At 39.7% G+C, this 15,832-nt stretch overlaps 1 long non-coding RNA gene across 2 annotated transcripts in view; it reads left to right on the top strand.

Annotated features, from left to right (window-relative positions):
• LOC148132060 (uncharacterized) overlaps window positions 1–13,497 on the top strand; it is a 46,570-nt gene extending 33,073 nt beyond the window's left edge. Inside the window, exons 3-4 of one of the 2 annotated variants that reach the window (XR_015747281.1) lie at window positions 2,427–2,542; window positions 13,284–13,497. This is a non-coding gene — a long non-coding RNA (uncharacterized LOC148132060). Of the gene's footprint in view, window positions 1–2,426; window positions 2,543–2,896; window positions 2,952–13,283 lie in introns of those variants that run through there. The other variant, XR_015747282.1, reaches the window with a different exon arrangement.
• The last annotated feature ends 2,335 nt before the right edge of the window (window positions 13,498–15,832 follow it).

Below are 15,832 nucleotides of genomic sequence, written 5' to 3'. Positions count from 1 at the left end.
TTTGGAAATTTCTCTATTGGGATCTGTACATTATTGCGATTTCCTCTTTCCTCTCTATTCAAATAAACTTTTTTGCTTTTGGATAAGGACAACCACATGTCCAAGTGACTCTTTACCATGGAATTGGACAGTATGGCCAGGCCTACAGATGCTGAACCAATATCATGGATGTGCCAACATTTACTGGTGCAGAGTACATCCTTGGAAATATCTCCCCCCTCCCATTTTAACGTTCAGCTGAGAGTTGTGTGCTATCACTGTTCTGTAACACTTCCTGTTAACAGGTTGCCAACAGATTCAGAGAGTCTACTTGCACTGAATATGAAGCCCCTTTGCATTTTAATACTGCACACTTACTGCTACATGTGAGGAGGGGAAAATGTAATTCTGATTTCTAGCCCCATTTTCCAACATTATTTCTCTTTACCCAGCCACGTGCTTCTTTTTTTAAAACAACAACAACAATCCTCTACTATCAGCAGTTTTTAACTTTCCCGTTATTGTATGTTTTGGAAAATGTGCTATTATACATCTGGTTGAGGGAAAGGATGAAGTCTTCCTGCATACTGCAGTTCTAGTCACCACACATTTACTCTGAAATAAAAATGGAAGGTGTGCAATATAAATCTTACATCGTGTAGTTTAGCCCTGAAACGTTCCATAATTATTAAGCCCATGCAAAAGGGGTTCTGCTCTGCCTTGAGTTGTCACAGTGAGCAAGACCATCACAGCAGTCTGAAAAAAGAGGATGCTTTAACCCAGAAAAGTCCACACACGCACACACGCACACACACACAGCCAATTGAAGCCTCGAACCTGGACAGCTTGATTTGGTCACCATTTCCATCTGATAGAAAGGAATATTTCTGCATAAGCTGCTCTTTTAGTGTCTGGGCTCAAGCAAGGGAACTGATCCAACGTGGCATTTTGGAGGGGAATGACATTTTGATTCAGTGCTTTGTCTCAAAGGGGAACCTGGACCAAATCAGTGTGAAATCAAGGTGACTCTTCAGAGTTCTACACAACCTTAGCAATTAATTGACATTCCAAATCAGGCTAAGGAGAGTTCACTCATAATTTCCTCCAGAGTGAGTACTGGTCACATGTGTTTCTCCAAACAAAAGAATAAAAGAAATTTATCTGCATAAAATATGCACGTACTGATTTATAGGTATTGATGCAAAGTTAGAAACTGCAGCTCATGGGACTGATGCCACCAAAATGTTAGGGAGCTGCACAGGAGTCCTTTTTATAAATGAACAAGGTCCTGCTAAAAACATATCATTCATGCCCAAATGCATATTTCTTTCCTTGCTATTTTTGGGGGGACTGAACGGGTTTAACCAAGTGACCAAGATTAAGAAGCGGCTTCTTTCCTACTATTTCCTAGTTTTTCCTCTTGCAAGAAGAAATCCTCGAGAAGGAGATTTAGGGTATTAAGAACAAGGACGACCAGATTTAAGAACAGTTTTTATCCAAGTGCAGTTTGAGTTTGAATGCAGGGTCATAAGATTTTTGTGGAACTTAAATGGCTGAGAGTAATGGGGTATTTACATTTTTAAATTGCATAGAGATTATTGTATGGTTGGTTGTGTTTAGTTCAATTTTCTTTTTCTTTTAGTGGTGTTTGTCCAGTTTTTACTTTGTGGAAGAGCACCTCATTTCATTGCACCCGCGAGCGAGTGTAATGACAAATAAATTCTTATGTCTTATGTCTTAAAGTCTTTCTGTCATTTTCCAAATAATTAAATGAAAGAAGCACATAACTGAAAACCACAGGGCACTTTCCTCTGCACAAAATATGCTCTGGTAATTCATTTTTAAATTTCCTTTCCCTTCTCATACCACCAACCTTATGCCACCAGACTTGAAATTCTAGAACTAGAAAACCTTGAATTACGCCGTCTTCGGTCTGACTTAAGCATGGTATATAAAATCATACATTGCAATGTCCTACCTGTCAATGAATACTTCAGCTTCAACCATAACAACACAAGAGCACACAATAGATACAAACTCAAAGTAAACCGCACCAAACTTGATTGCAGGAAATACGACTTCAGCAACAGAGTGGTCAACGCCTGGAATACTCTACCCGACTCTGTAGTCTCTTCCCCAAACCCCAAAAACTTTAACCTTAGACTGTCTACTATTGACCTCACCCCTTCCTAAGAGGTCTGTAGGGGGCGTGCATAAGCGCACCAACGTGCCTACCGTCCCTGTCCTATTGTTTCTCTTATTCTTTTATTTTTCTTATATGTACCCATTTAATGTATTCACAACTATGTATACGCTTATACTCATTATCTTGTAAACAATTGGCAAATCAAATAAATAAATAAATAAATAAACTCCTAACCGAAGCAGCTTAAAGGCTTCCTTAGCTGCTCCAGCTTTAATGTGTTTTTTTCCCCTCTCCTTTTCAGACATTCTTGGGTCAGCTCACCTTGGGTTTGAGGGAGAAAATAGGGAGTGCTAAAAATGCCATCTTGAACTCCTGAATGAAAGGCAGCATATCAACCAATCGTAGAGGTAAATAACAGTAATAACCCTCCCCGCTTTTTACAAGCCTGTAGTTCCTATTCAGGGTAGAGTTGGGACAACTAGATAGAGCTGAGCAGAGGTGGTATTCAGCAGGTTCTGACCAGTTCTGGAGATAGCAGAACTTTCGGTAGTTCGGTAGCAGAAATGTTGAGTAGTTCGGAGAACTGGCAAATACCACCTCTGACTGGAGATTTTATAGTATCCTTCCCCTGCCACGCCCACCAAGCCACACTCACAGAACCGGTAGTAAAAAAAATTGAATCCCACCACTGGAGCTGAGCATTTACTGGCTGGATGCCCTTTCTGACACTTATGCAGAGTTTGCAGCAGTTATTTTTTCTTTGCACCTTAGGAGAGAAACATCTGCCAGTACCTAGGACTGAACTCTCAACCTTCTTTTATGGGAGGTGAGTGTCTTCTCCACTAGGTCACCACATTGCTCTAGAAGTAAATAATCAGTAGCCATGAATTACTTCTTGCTTGTTTCATTGATAACTACTGCTCATGGAGTAGGGCTGGGACCTGACCAGCTCCCTCTGGCCATCACCTTTAGGGTCTTCTGCAGGTATAGCCCCCTCCTTCTACAATCACTGGCCTTTGAGCTTGGCTTGTAAGAGATGCTGAATACCTACCTTCATAATGTCAGTCTGCTTGCCGTTCTCACACAGGTATCTTATGAACACAAGTTGATGGATATTTTAAAACAGCTCTAAACCAGTGTTCAGAAGTATCTTAGCTGACAGTTCCAAGGCACAGAAGAATAATACAAGGTGAAGCAAGATGAACATATTTTGATGTTCCTGCTTCATGTAGCCCCTCATCCATTCTTGTGACGTGTCAATGAGGGTACTTTTCTATAGGTAGTCACAACAGGTACAAAGGACAGCACCCTTCATCAGCCTTGCTATTGTTGCAGAATGAGGATTAGCAATAGGCATAGCACTATTATCCTAGTTCACAGATAACACATAATTGATGGGTAACAGAACCATCTGAAGATCTCAGAGTGGCTGCAATCCAGTGGCTTGCTACCTCAGCATTTTCACCCTGGTGTCACCATGAGGTTTCTCCTTGCAAGAGTCGAAGAATTCTTTGCTTTAGACCAAATGCAAGTTACTTGTCAGCAAAAAGAACGATCCATCATTGTCAAATGGTGTCAGATCAGGACAAACAGTGTTGCAAATCTTTGCAATTGCTTTCACATCCCACCGTATTCATTTGTGAGCCAGTTTGTTACGGTGGTCCGAATGTCGAACCAGGAATTGGGAGACTGGGAGACTTTAGGCACAGAAACTGGCTCAAGGATTTTGGGCAAGTTAATCTTTCTGCTTAACTCAGAGGTAGGGAAAAGGAAAGAAAGAAGCCTTAAGTACACCACACTGAAGTTGTACAAAGCAGAAGTAAGCCATAAATCAAACAACAGTACAATGAAATTGCAACCTTGTTCAATGTGCTCACCATATCTGGAAAAGTGAACTTAAAATGTCTAAACTTTGCTGTCACAGCAAAGCCATAACAGTTAATATAAGTAGAAACTCATTAAGGAAAAAATGGTTGGAAACAATAAGCAAAGCAAGTTAGAACACAAGAAAAACCTGCTGAATTGGACTAAAGACCCATTTAAGCTGGTATTACAATTCCAGTCAGATAACACCAGGCAATTTATTAGTCTCATGTGCAATTAAGAACATTATTAAACCAATAGATCTTCAAGGCTATTTATTATTTCTCCAAGGAGGCATACTGTTAAGTAAGCATCTGATAAAACAGAGTGCTTGAGGCTTACGCTTTATTTACCCTTTACATATTTTCGAATCCCAGCTAGGGCTTTTCAGTGTCCCTTGCAAAGTTGGTTCAGGATTGGAGGCAAGTCGGAGTGAGTGACTCTACCTTCCAGCTTCTTATAAAAGTCCAGTTTCAATGTAGCTGAAACTGGACTTTTATAGGGAGCTGGAAGGTAGAGTCATTCACTCTGACTCGTCTCCAATCCACAGTGTCCATGTGCTTCTCAATTTACTCTCCCTCTGCCATTGTCAGAGATTCAATCTGAAGGTCTGCGATATCAGGACCTATTTACTGTTCAGACTATTCATTATCACAACTGAATGTTGCTTCTGATTGACTCCAAAGATTCTCACAAGCACAGGAAGATAGATGCCTTTAGATATACTTATGCACAATCTAACCTCATTCTCCTTTGCAACCTTAGTCATTCTTCTTACTAAGTGAGAGTCATGCCACACTTAAACCAAGCAATAGCCCTACAGCTTGTGTTTTTCCTATTGTTCACAGGGCTTTTACAACAATCTCCAGGCAACAAGCAGTCTTATTTTATACATTGCCTAATATTTGTTGTATTACTTCTGGTAATATTTATTTTAAATACCCATATCCTTGTACTTGTTTGTGATTGTTTCTCTGATAGGATGATGGTATTTTCTTACTTTATGCTATTTCACCTTTTGATCTCTGTAAATTGAGAAGGGCAGACAATAAAGTCATTGTTAGCACCTGCACGGCAGTGACTATCAAGGTGCAGAACTGCATAAAACCACAGGTACGTGACTACAGTGTCCTACAGATGGGGCTTCGTGCATGTATTTGCTCTGGCACTTTTATAAAAAAGCCAAGAGGTATGTAAAGCATAATAGTATAATCCCAGAGTGCTTTAGGCATGGGTTTTACTCTTTACATTTACAGAAAAGAAAACAATTCAATGAAATACACAATTAGCTACAGGTCTATTTATACTACACCAAACAAGAGAGAGCAAATGTCCACACAATGACATTTCCCCCCCTTCTATATGAAAACATTTTTCCCCCTTCATGAAACCAGCTGCAGGTATGATCTAAGCCAACTTCACACACAAAGACTGTTGACTGAATTTCTCAGGATTGATTTACAATTTGATTGTGCACTGATGAATAGATAGGGCTAGAGATTTATAGCCACACAAAATAGCCAAGGAATAAGATTCCTTTTCTCTCTCTTTCTTTCTCTCATTCTCTGTGTAAGTTAAAACTCCATGAACTCTAATTAGAAGAAAATGAAAGGTTTTTTTAAAAAAATAAATGAATATTAACTATTGGTTCGTATCCAGAAAGGAGTCATGAATAAATGGCTTATTTTCATGATATGAACATGCCATTGTTGTTGAGTGGCTAAGGCAGTTGCTTCTAGTGGATCCTGAATGGAGTGAGTGTGACATCCCGCCACTTGCCCTGTTGGACATCTCAGCAGCCTTTGGTATTGCTGATTACAGTATTTTTAACTTTTTCAAGAAGCCACTGGAATTTATAGTTTTAAGATGGGCACATGCACATAATGGTGATACCCAGTTCTATATGTCTACTGGAGGTTGTCAGGGGTTCTATGAGGATAAACAGGTTAAAAATCAACCTCAGCAAAATGGAGTGGCTGCTGATTCCCACCCTATATTTGGGGTGGTGTTCTCCCACAGAGGGCAGGGTAACAACTTGGGGAGTGGGGTGTTCCTCCTGGATTGAAATAGGAGCCACTAAAGATGATCAGTCATGCTTGCAATTGATTAGTGGTTTGCTTCTGAGTGCAATGTAAGGTGCTGATAGTTGCTTGTCCAACCTGGACAACCAATGAGTTGAAAGTCCTGCCTTATTATTCAAAACAATTAAATAATAATAATTAACATTCTATAGGAGCACTTGTAATTGAACATTTACATTTGAACCAAAAGTTGGAGATTTTAAAAGAGCCCAGGATTCTAGAGGCACAACAATTTTTTTAACAAACAAAAAAGAGAGATAGAAGAGGCTCTTGAACACTCACGGCATTTGGAAAATTAAGGACAAGTTCATCCAATATGGCTCTTGGATTAAAACAAAAAAAGTTCCCATCCATGCTGTAGATTTAACTGAGCTCAGAAGGAGTACAGTATTCCATCATAGTGCAAGCAAAGGGAGAAATCAGGATTAAAAACTGCTATTTCATTGTTAAAGTTTAGCTTAACTATTCCTGGTTAGGGCCCTGCATTAGGAAAGGCTCAGAAACTCTTTTAGAATGATTGAGGCCAGCTGTATTGAATTAGGAATTAGGTACTTAAATGCACAATGATTACAAAACTGTAAATAATAGTTTTGGAGACTATTATGAGGATATGGGAGTTGCAACAATTGGAACTTCTGGGTAAACGGTTGTCCAAATTTTGGAATCTGTCATTTTGTACTGTGGTCAATTATTGTAACTTAAAGAGTCTGTAGGACATAGATATCACTGCCTTGCTGAATGAGAGCTTGGAGAAAGCAGCCCCATGCAGAATGCTGTGGGAATCAGAGCTGGGAAAAAGAGAAGAAGCTTAGGGATTCATAATAATGAAGAAAGTTACAATTTGACAGGTCAGACAAATTGTATCTGTGTTATAAATGTATCCATAGCTAACAAACATAATTTATCAAATTAACTCAATTTTGTGGGTTCACATGACACACCAAACCACTAACAACCCACATGGGCTGAGTTTGTGCAATACACTAGATTAAAATGTGACTAGGTAGTTTGTGGTTTGGTGTGAGGCAAACAATTCAACTTCTGACAACAGATCTGTCACAGTCAAATTTTTTGACGTAGAATTGTCCATAGACTGAATACATGAGGGTTGGCATTCACTAAACCTGAATGGGAATTGTTGGGGATGTTCATTTTAAAAAAAATGAAGCAAAACTGTCTTACAAAATATGAAATGAATCCTAACTTACATAGAGTGTCTTCAGAATAACTATAGAGGATCCAAGTGTGTTCCAACCTTAGAAGGAGCCCTTGGCTCCTTTGAGGTGTACATTGAAACATACCTATGGGAAAAAAAGCAGCAAAACAAAGCAAAAAATATACCTTTGAAAAAAGGGAAAAAAAGAACCTTGCTTCTCTTCATCTGGGAGAAATAGCCACAACTATTTGTTCTGCATGTGCAGAACAAGCTCTCAGTGAAATGGTCAGGCTGATAGAGTAACATGGCTCACTGAGATGCTTCAAGTACACAAGGTGAAGTAGTTAGTTGAGGCAGCTTGCAGATCTACATCTTCCATATAAAGCCTTATATTCAAGCAATTCAATCTTGACCTTAAAAGTTTCAAGAGCCAAAGGAAAAAAATAAAAAGAATGGGTTGTTCTTATACAAAATTGTGAATTTGTAACCAGTCTTTGAGCCATAAGGCTCTGGGTTATGGCAACATAATCTATAGAAAAGCAAGTTTAAATATAATGGCCATCCAAGAAGTACAGAGAGGTCAATATGGAAAAATTAACAAAATAAATCCTGGAAAATAATTATACAACCATATAGGGGAAAGGAGAAATAACTGCTGACTTTAGTTACTGCAAAAATGGATGAAAATAGTAAAGTAAACATATTCTAATTTCATCTGGATGTTGACAATGCCAACCTTATACAGTTCCTTGAATATGTTGCTCTGCTGATCTCATTGGGATCAAAGAGAACTGAACTCAAGATGATGTTAGAAATGGTGTAACAAAATCCATAAAATTTCACCCATGTCGAGGGGCATCTTTGTAACCTTGGGAACATTATAACAGCAATAAGCAATATATTATGTTTTTCTGGGCCAAGAGAAGCAATATGATTCAAATGATTGAGGGAGGGAGCAGAAGAATGACTCAGAACTATTCTCAGAAACTAAAACCCCCAAACAAATGCAATTTTTGATGGGTGCATATCTTCTTGAATAAAACAACATTCTATATGCATATAAAAAGTTCAGTATAGCTCAGACACATTTATATAACCTCTGTGAGAACTAGGCTTCTATAATGTACGCTGCTCAAAAAAATAAAGGGAACACAAAAATAAGACATCCTAGATCTGAATGAATGAAATATTCTTATTAAATACTTTGTTCATTATATAGCTGAATGTGCTGACAACAAAATCACACAAAAATTATCAATGGAAATCAAATTTAGCAACCCATGGAGGTCTGGATTTGGAGATTAAAGTGGAAAAAAACACTACAGGCTGATCCAACTTTTGATGTAATGTCCTTCAAACAAGTCAAAATGAGGCTCAGTAGTGTGTGTGGCCTCCACGTGCCTGTATGACCTCCCTACAACACCTGGGCATGCTCCTGATGAGGTGGCGGATGGTCTCCTGAGGGATCTCCTCCCACACCTGGACTAAAGCATCCTCCAACTCCTGGACAGTCTGTGGTACAACATGGCATTGGTGGATGGAGTGAGACATGATGCCTCAGATGTGCTCAATTGGATTCAGGTCTGGGGAACGGGAGGTCCAGTCCATAGCATCAATGCCTTCATCTTGCAGGAACTGCTGACACACTCCAGCCACATGAGGTCTAGCATTGTCGTGCAATAGGAGGAACCCAGGGCCAACCACACCAGCATATGGTCTCACAAGGGGTCTGAGGATCTCATCTCGGTACCTAATGGCAGTCAGGCTACCTCTGGCGAACATATGGAGGGCTGTGCAGTCACCTAAAGAAATGCCACCCCACACCATTACTGACCCACTGCCAAACCAGTCATGCTGGAGGATGTTGCAGACAGCAGAATGTTCTCCATGGTGCCTCCAAACCCTGTCACGTCTGTCACATGTGCTCAGTGTGAACCTGCTTTCATCTGTGAAGAGCACAGGGCACCAGTGGCTAATTTGCCAATCTTCGTGTTCTCTGGCAAATGCCAAACGTCCTGCACGGTGTTGGGCTGTAAGCACAACCCCCACCTGTGGACGTCAGGCCCTCATACCACCCTCATGGAGTCTGTTTCTGACTGTTTGAGCAGCCACATGCACATTTGTGGCCCGCTGGAGGTCATTTTGCAGGGCTCTGGCAGTGCTCCTCCTGTCCCTCCTTGCACAAAGGCGGAGGTAACAGTCCTGATGCTGGGTTGTTGCCCTCCTACGGCCTCCTCCACGTCTCCTGATGTACTGGCCTGTCTCCTGGTAGCGCCTCCATGCTCTGGACGCTACGCTGACAGACACAGCAAACCTTCTTGCCACAGCTCGCATTGATGTGCCATCCTGAATGAGCTGCGCAACCTGAGCCACTTGTGTGGGTTGTAGACTCCATCTCATGCTACCACTTGAGTGGAAGCACCGCCAGCATTCAAAAGTGACCAAACCATCAGCCAGAAAGCATAGGAACGGAGAAGTGGTCTGTGGTCACTACTTGCAGAACCACTCCTTTATTGGGGATGACTTGCTAACTGCCTATGCTTTCCACCTGTTGTCTATTCCATTTGCACAACAGCATGTGAAATTGATTGTCAATCAGTGTTGCTACCTAAGTGGACAGTTGGATTTCACAGAAGTGTGATTGACTTGGAGTTACATTGTGTTGTTTAAGTGTTCCCTTTATTTTTTTGAGCAGTGTATTTATTTGTAACATTGGAATAGCCACCATTTTAAAACTGGACTCTGGTGGTTTATAAGATCTTTGAACTGTGTTGAAAATTAACTCTCTGCCTAATTGAATCTATTCTCATTGAACTGAATGGAAATTAATACACCAATCCCACAGAAGAAAAGCATGAACTCTGCATAATTGGAGACACTTAAAAAAAATCCTGCTCACAGATAGATCCAATTGAGCTAGTCATCCAGCTATTGATAAAACAGTATCATTTTATGGCACAAAATTATTTATTCAGGTACACTGTCTACCTGGATGTTTTGAGGTAGATGACAATACTTTTTGCAACAACAAAGGAAGACATTGGGACATTGCCAATCTTTTTCTCCTAATCATGGACAAAACATTGTTGAAATATCTTCTAACTTTGTGGCTTTCCTGCACCAACAAAACTTTTCTCTAAACATAATGCTGAGGATAAACCAGTATCAGCAACCATCCCATTCTCACATGCTTTGAATCTCCAGGAATCAAAAGCCTAACTGTCAAATCCATAAGTCTTCTTGCCATGCTTACAAAGCCAGCAACAATGCTTGTAGAAAGCTCTACAGTTTCATTTTTGTGAGGAACTTCCTAAAGCAAACCAGCAAAACAAGTTTGGAGAAAAACAACAACAACCCCTTCTTGCACAAACAAAAAAAGAGAGTTTTGATTAAAGACTTCTGAATACTAAACAAAAATATTGGAAAGCTGTCCAATTGAAACCACACACAGAAGAGTGTAGTAATGCAAACCTGGAGGCAGCTCACCGTGACACATGGCGTGACTAGAAATCAAAGCAACCAAACCCTGGGAAAGTGTCATGAAACCAAGCCTCTACTCTCTAAAAACAATAAACTTTTAAAATCTGACCTTATTTTCTGTTCATACGAATAAAATCTTTTAAAACTTTTGTAGCTCCATGGGAGGATGGAAAGGAAAATGGGTTGCAGTGTTGCACTCTTTTCTTGAGATAGTCTAAGCTCAGTTTTTCAGAGGTGAATCAGTTCTTCAGTAAAGCAAACATGCCTAGGATTACAGTATAAACTCCTAATGTAATATCCTATAATTGGCATGCACATTCATGGAAAAAACATTTAACAGAGAAGAAGAAATCCTTCCTTCCTTCCTTCCTTCCTTCCTTCCTTCCTTCCTTCCTTCCTTCCTTCCTTCCTTCCTTCCTTCCTTCCTTCCTTCCTTCCTTCCTTCCTTCCTTTCTTCCTTTCTTCCTTCCTTCCCCTTCTTATCCCTTCCTATCCCTTCCTTCTTTCAACCCCTTCCTTCCAACCCCTCCCTCCCTTCCTTCTTTTCCAGCTTGAAGAAGCCAAATATATATTATCTTAACTTGGAAGAATCTGCACTATAAATTGTCTTTTTATCTCCTTTTCTTCCTTAGCACAGATCATACATAACCACAAATGTATAGGCTTTAACAGTAATGACTGTCCCAAGTTATTCCTCTGTCTGTGGCTAGGGATGAGGTGACTCCAGAGGCAGAGTTGGCTTTTTCAGAATTGTCTCCAGGGTTTAAAGCTAGGCTTGGTTTCCCACATGTGACTCATTTCAAGTTTGGCCAAAACTGCCATTGGAGGGAGCAATATGTCAAAGACATATTCTTCTTTCCTCCTTCCCCACTTATGGCTCATCATACCCTTTGTGGGCTGACCAGGAACAATGGACTTAACTGCAATGTTCTAAGCAACAGTGGATAAAATTTGAGGTTACAGGATTTCTCCTGAGTTATCTTTTCCTAAATGCTCAAGATCCATCAAACAGATTAATAAGAAAGAAATTATGGCTTAGAGCCCAAATGTATACTTAGAATTAACAATAAAGAGCCTTATGACACTTTAACAACTAACAAATGTACTATTGTGCAAGTTTTGATGCCAGTAAGACTTTTAGTTGGTGTTTTTTTTTTTGAAAGAAACTAACATAGTTACTCCCTTTTGGAAACTTTGAGGCTTTCCAGATCAGTAATCCATCTGTTTCTCAAGCTTTTACAACACCTATTTAAGTGTATTTGGAATATATTCGTGCTATTTATTTTTCTACCGCTAAGCTAATATTTATAGTGTTATAACCATGAGCATAATTAAATTTTGGGGAGACCATTACTCAACCAGCTTTATCTTACTTGTTTTTAAGTTGCCCAATAGCTGACTGCTCTTCTGGTCTCATCCCAGATAACTAAGTTGAGAATTGACAAAAATACCTTCATACCTGCCCTTGTAAAAAGAAAAAAATGCGAATACCATGCATTTGTCTATATTGGTTTTATGGTGTTTGTGTGTGTATTTCCAGTCAGAAAGGCTGAGGATCTGACAGGGCAGATCCCTAATCATAAAGCCCGCAATATTGCATTCAGAAGCCCTTTTGAGTAGTTATGATATGGTGGCAAGGGGACAAACCAGCATTCAGAAGTCTTTCCCAGTGGCTGTAAAAGTGGCAGCACCACACCAATCTGTGTTTAAAAACATCTCCCAGTGAATTGGTGGATATCTGGCAGCGTTAAGGAAGATCAGTAGTGCATATACAATTGCTAAGATATTGAAAGCCAAATCACTATTGGCTCTAGAAATGTAGCAGAGCTTCTCTGAACTTGAATTTTCAAAGGAGAATTTTCATTATTGGAGAAAATGCAAAGGAGGACATATATCTGGTTATGTCCAAAAAATCTTCTCTGTCAAACAAATAGTTGGGGCATTATATTGGGAAAAGCTTTAAAATGTCTTAGATTTAAGTAAACGTTGCACTGAGGAGTTATGTTCTTCTTTTCTACTTTCCCCAATTGGCCTGTTTTCAATTTTTCTGCTAGCAATTGGACTTTTGTGTAGCATTCCCATTTACCTATGCCAGCCACTAGATTAAATTAAAAAGATGAATTCCTTTCATGGAGAAAGAGAGGGATGGGAAACGGCCATCTGGAGATCTCTTCAGTTTTGGTCTTCTGAACATGTAAACACGACTGTCTCCCAGCATAGATAATGCACAACATACATATTGCGTTAAACTGTTTTCCACAAAACAGTGTGTTCCACCTGTGTTGACCCAACTTCCATCAGCTAATCCCAGCTGTCACTGCCTGTGATTGCTGGGAGGAGAGGGAGTCATAATTCAATATATCTAAAGGTTAATAGTTGGTGAAAGCTGGCAGAAAGGACACTGAGGGGTTTTTTTTGGGGGGGGGGGGGCGGCGTGTTCTGTACATACAAAGACCTACCTGCTGGCCAGAGCTAGAAAAGCAAAGCCACAGGAAAATACAGATTCTTGTCAAAATCACTCTATTATTATGTCACAATCATTTTATTATTATGTCCTTTTAGAACAGACAGGAAGAAGAAAGCGAGTTTCGGAAATGAGCTACTGAGAAAACCTTGGAAAGCAGGCACCTCATGTTTCGCCTACTGCAAATTTCTTGCAAAGATCTGAAACCTGGTTTTGCACCATTATTACTCTTTTGCAGAAGACTCCAAACACCTGAAAAACCAAGTACAATTTACAGGAGGCAAATTGCTTAGTTTCTTGGAACATAAAACTGCCGGCACATTTTACACTACAGATGCTCATTAATAAACATTAAAAAACAAACAAAAAACAAGTGGAAAATAGTTTCTTCCTTTGCTGGCTGCAGGAATGGGAAAAAAAGATGCAAAAAAAAAAAAGGGGGGGGTCTGACTCCAGCTAGTGTCCTCTGTTCAGCTATGAATTCATTCCAAAGAGAAATAGAAGAAAGCCATGACCTCATCTCATCACTATGCTATGGAAGACATATGAATAATCAGTGGACAGGAAGAAAAAGTAAAATTTAGAATGTAGGTGCAGCCCAACCCTTTTGTCCAAGACATTAATGATTTACTCAGCCTTTGTAAGAGTCCCATTATTTCCCAGGAGTAGTCAATGACTCAGCAGTTCAGCGTATTTTTTTTTCCTGATGACTTCATCACATAATTATCTCCAAAACCAGCACCTCCCACCCCTTCTCAAGCTTTAGAAATGGATGACTGGGTTGGACAAACTTCTGGCTATTCTCCCCTCATACCTTCCAGTGCTAACATGCCATACCACTTGTTATGTGGTTCACACAGTTAGTGTGAACTTGAATAGGCACCCAGAGAGTGGAAAGGATATGTATGAACATAAAATACATGCTATTTTATAATATCTACCCCACAGCTGACATTATGACTTTACTACAGCAATCATGTAGGTCAGGGAAGTTTCTATTCAAAGAATCTCTGAAGGCTATATTGACTTAGAAACCTTAGAGTTCTTGTATGTATAATATAGTTTATGTTGATGCTTAACCAAAGAAGTGATGGTGTTTGCTTGATAATCCCTTTAAAAAACCCTCAAATGATTTAAATTATATAGAAGATATTGTATTATAACAATAGATATTCTGCAGAGGCTTTGAAGAAAACTAACAGTCTATATTTGCTAAGGAGGACTGCCAAGGATTTTTGGGTTATAGGAATGTGTTCAAGATACTAAAGATGACAGAGACCAGGTGCATGATGAATACACAGTGATCATAGATAACATCTGATATATGTGTATGTCTCTCCTCCCCCAAAAGTATACTGTCAAGTGGCCGGCCCCCATAAATTTATTGTAAGACAATATTTGGTAACTTGCCAGATTATGATTATTATATTATTTATGTTAATACTCTCCTAGTCTTTTTCATTTGTTGTCTTAGGGTCTTTTAAACATAGGTTTTGAGTTAAACCAGCAATGCTTTTGTGTGTTTTTGATGTTCATAGTAGTAGTGGGATTCAAATTTTTTTTACTACTGGTTCTATGGGCATGGCTTGGTAGGCGTGGCAGGGGAAGGATACTGTAAAATCTCCAGTCAGAGGTGGTATTTGCTGTTTCTCTGAACTACTCAAAATTTCCATTACTGGTTCTCCAGAACTGGTCAGAACCTGCTGAATACCACCTCTGGTTCATAGAATGGGCCAACAGCACTGGTGGTATTCAGCAGGTACTGACCAGTTCTGGAGAACCGGTAGTGGAAATTTTGAGTAGTTTGGAGAACCGGCAAATACAACCTCTGGCTGGAGATTTTACAGTATCCTTTTACATGCCCCCTTCAGCTGGGGTAGATTACACTCCCATTGTCCCAGCCAGCCTGACTGAGAGGTAGGAATTATTGCCCAATTCATGTGGAAGAAGTTTGATTATACAAGGATGCAAGCATTAATTGAGTTATATCAGAATCATTCCAAGTTAAATTGGTATAGGGTTACAGTCGTAGTGGTCTTGGTATTTCAAAACTACTAGGTATGCAGGGGCTGGACCAGCATTTTTTCTTCTTCTTTTATTTTAGAAATGCTTAACTCTGCTGTGTTTGCAAAATTTGAAAAGGAGTGGAGAACAAAAAGAAGGAACTTGAAAAGGCTACAAAATAGGTTAGGAGATTCAGAATAAGCAAAGGGAGAAACAAGTTGAAAGGAACTTTCACGGAGTTGAGAGTGATGAATAGATTAAAGAAGGAAGGATGACAGGTGGTGTGAAAGGCTTCTGCAAAAACAAAAAAATGCTACTAGTATAGGTGGATGCTGCAGCAAAGCTAGCGACTCTTTGAAAGGAAAATAAGATGCTTCCTGATGGGAAAAATGTGCACATCTGGACAATGCAATTACCTGCTTACAACTGCTTGTTCAGATAGACATGGTCAGATACATGACTGGCAACAGAATGATGGCAAGATGCCCACAGTAGACATAGAACTAACCTCATGCATTTCTATTTGACCGCCTTAGGTATTTTCTAAGTAGTGCTATTCCTGAGGAAGGTGTCTGCGGCCTTCAAGCCAGCAGAGTGCTGTCAAGGCAGGATGTAGCGTTAGATCAATTGGACGTTTTGCAAATTATTTTCACTCACTG

This window comes from Notechis scutatus, chromosome 2 (assembly GCF_049901735.1).
Source record: "Notechis scutatus isolate UNSWTSFEM ecotype Mainland chromosome 2, rNotScu1.2, whole genome shotgun sequence".
NCBI classification, from domain to species: Eukaryota; Metazoa; Chordata; class Lepidosauria; order Squamata; family Elapidae; genus Notechis; species Notechis scutatus.
Note: the sequence above shows the minus strand (reverse complement) of the source record. Positions and strands in the feature narration are given on the sequence as shown.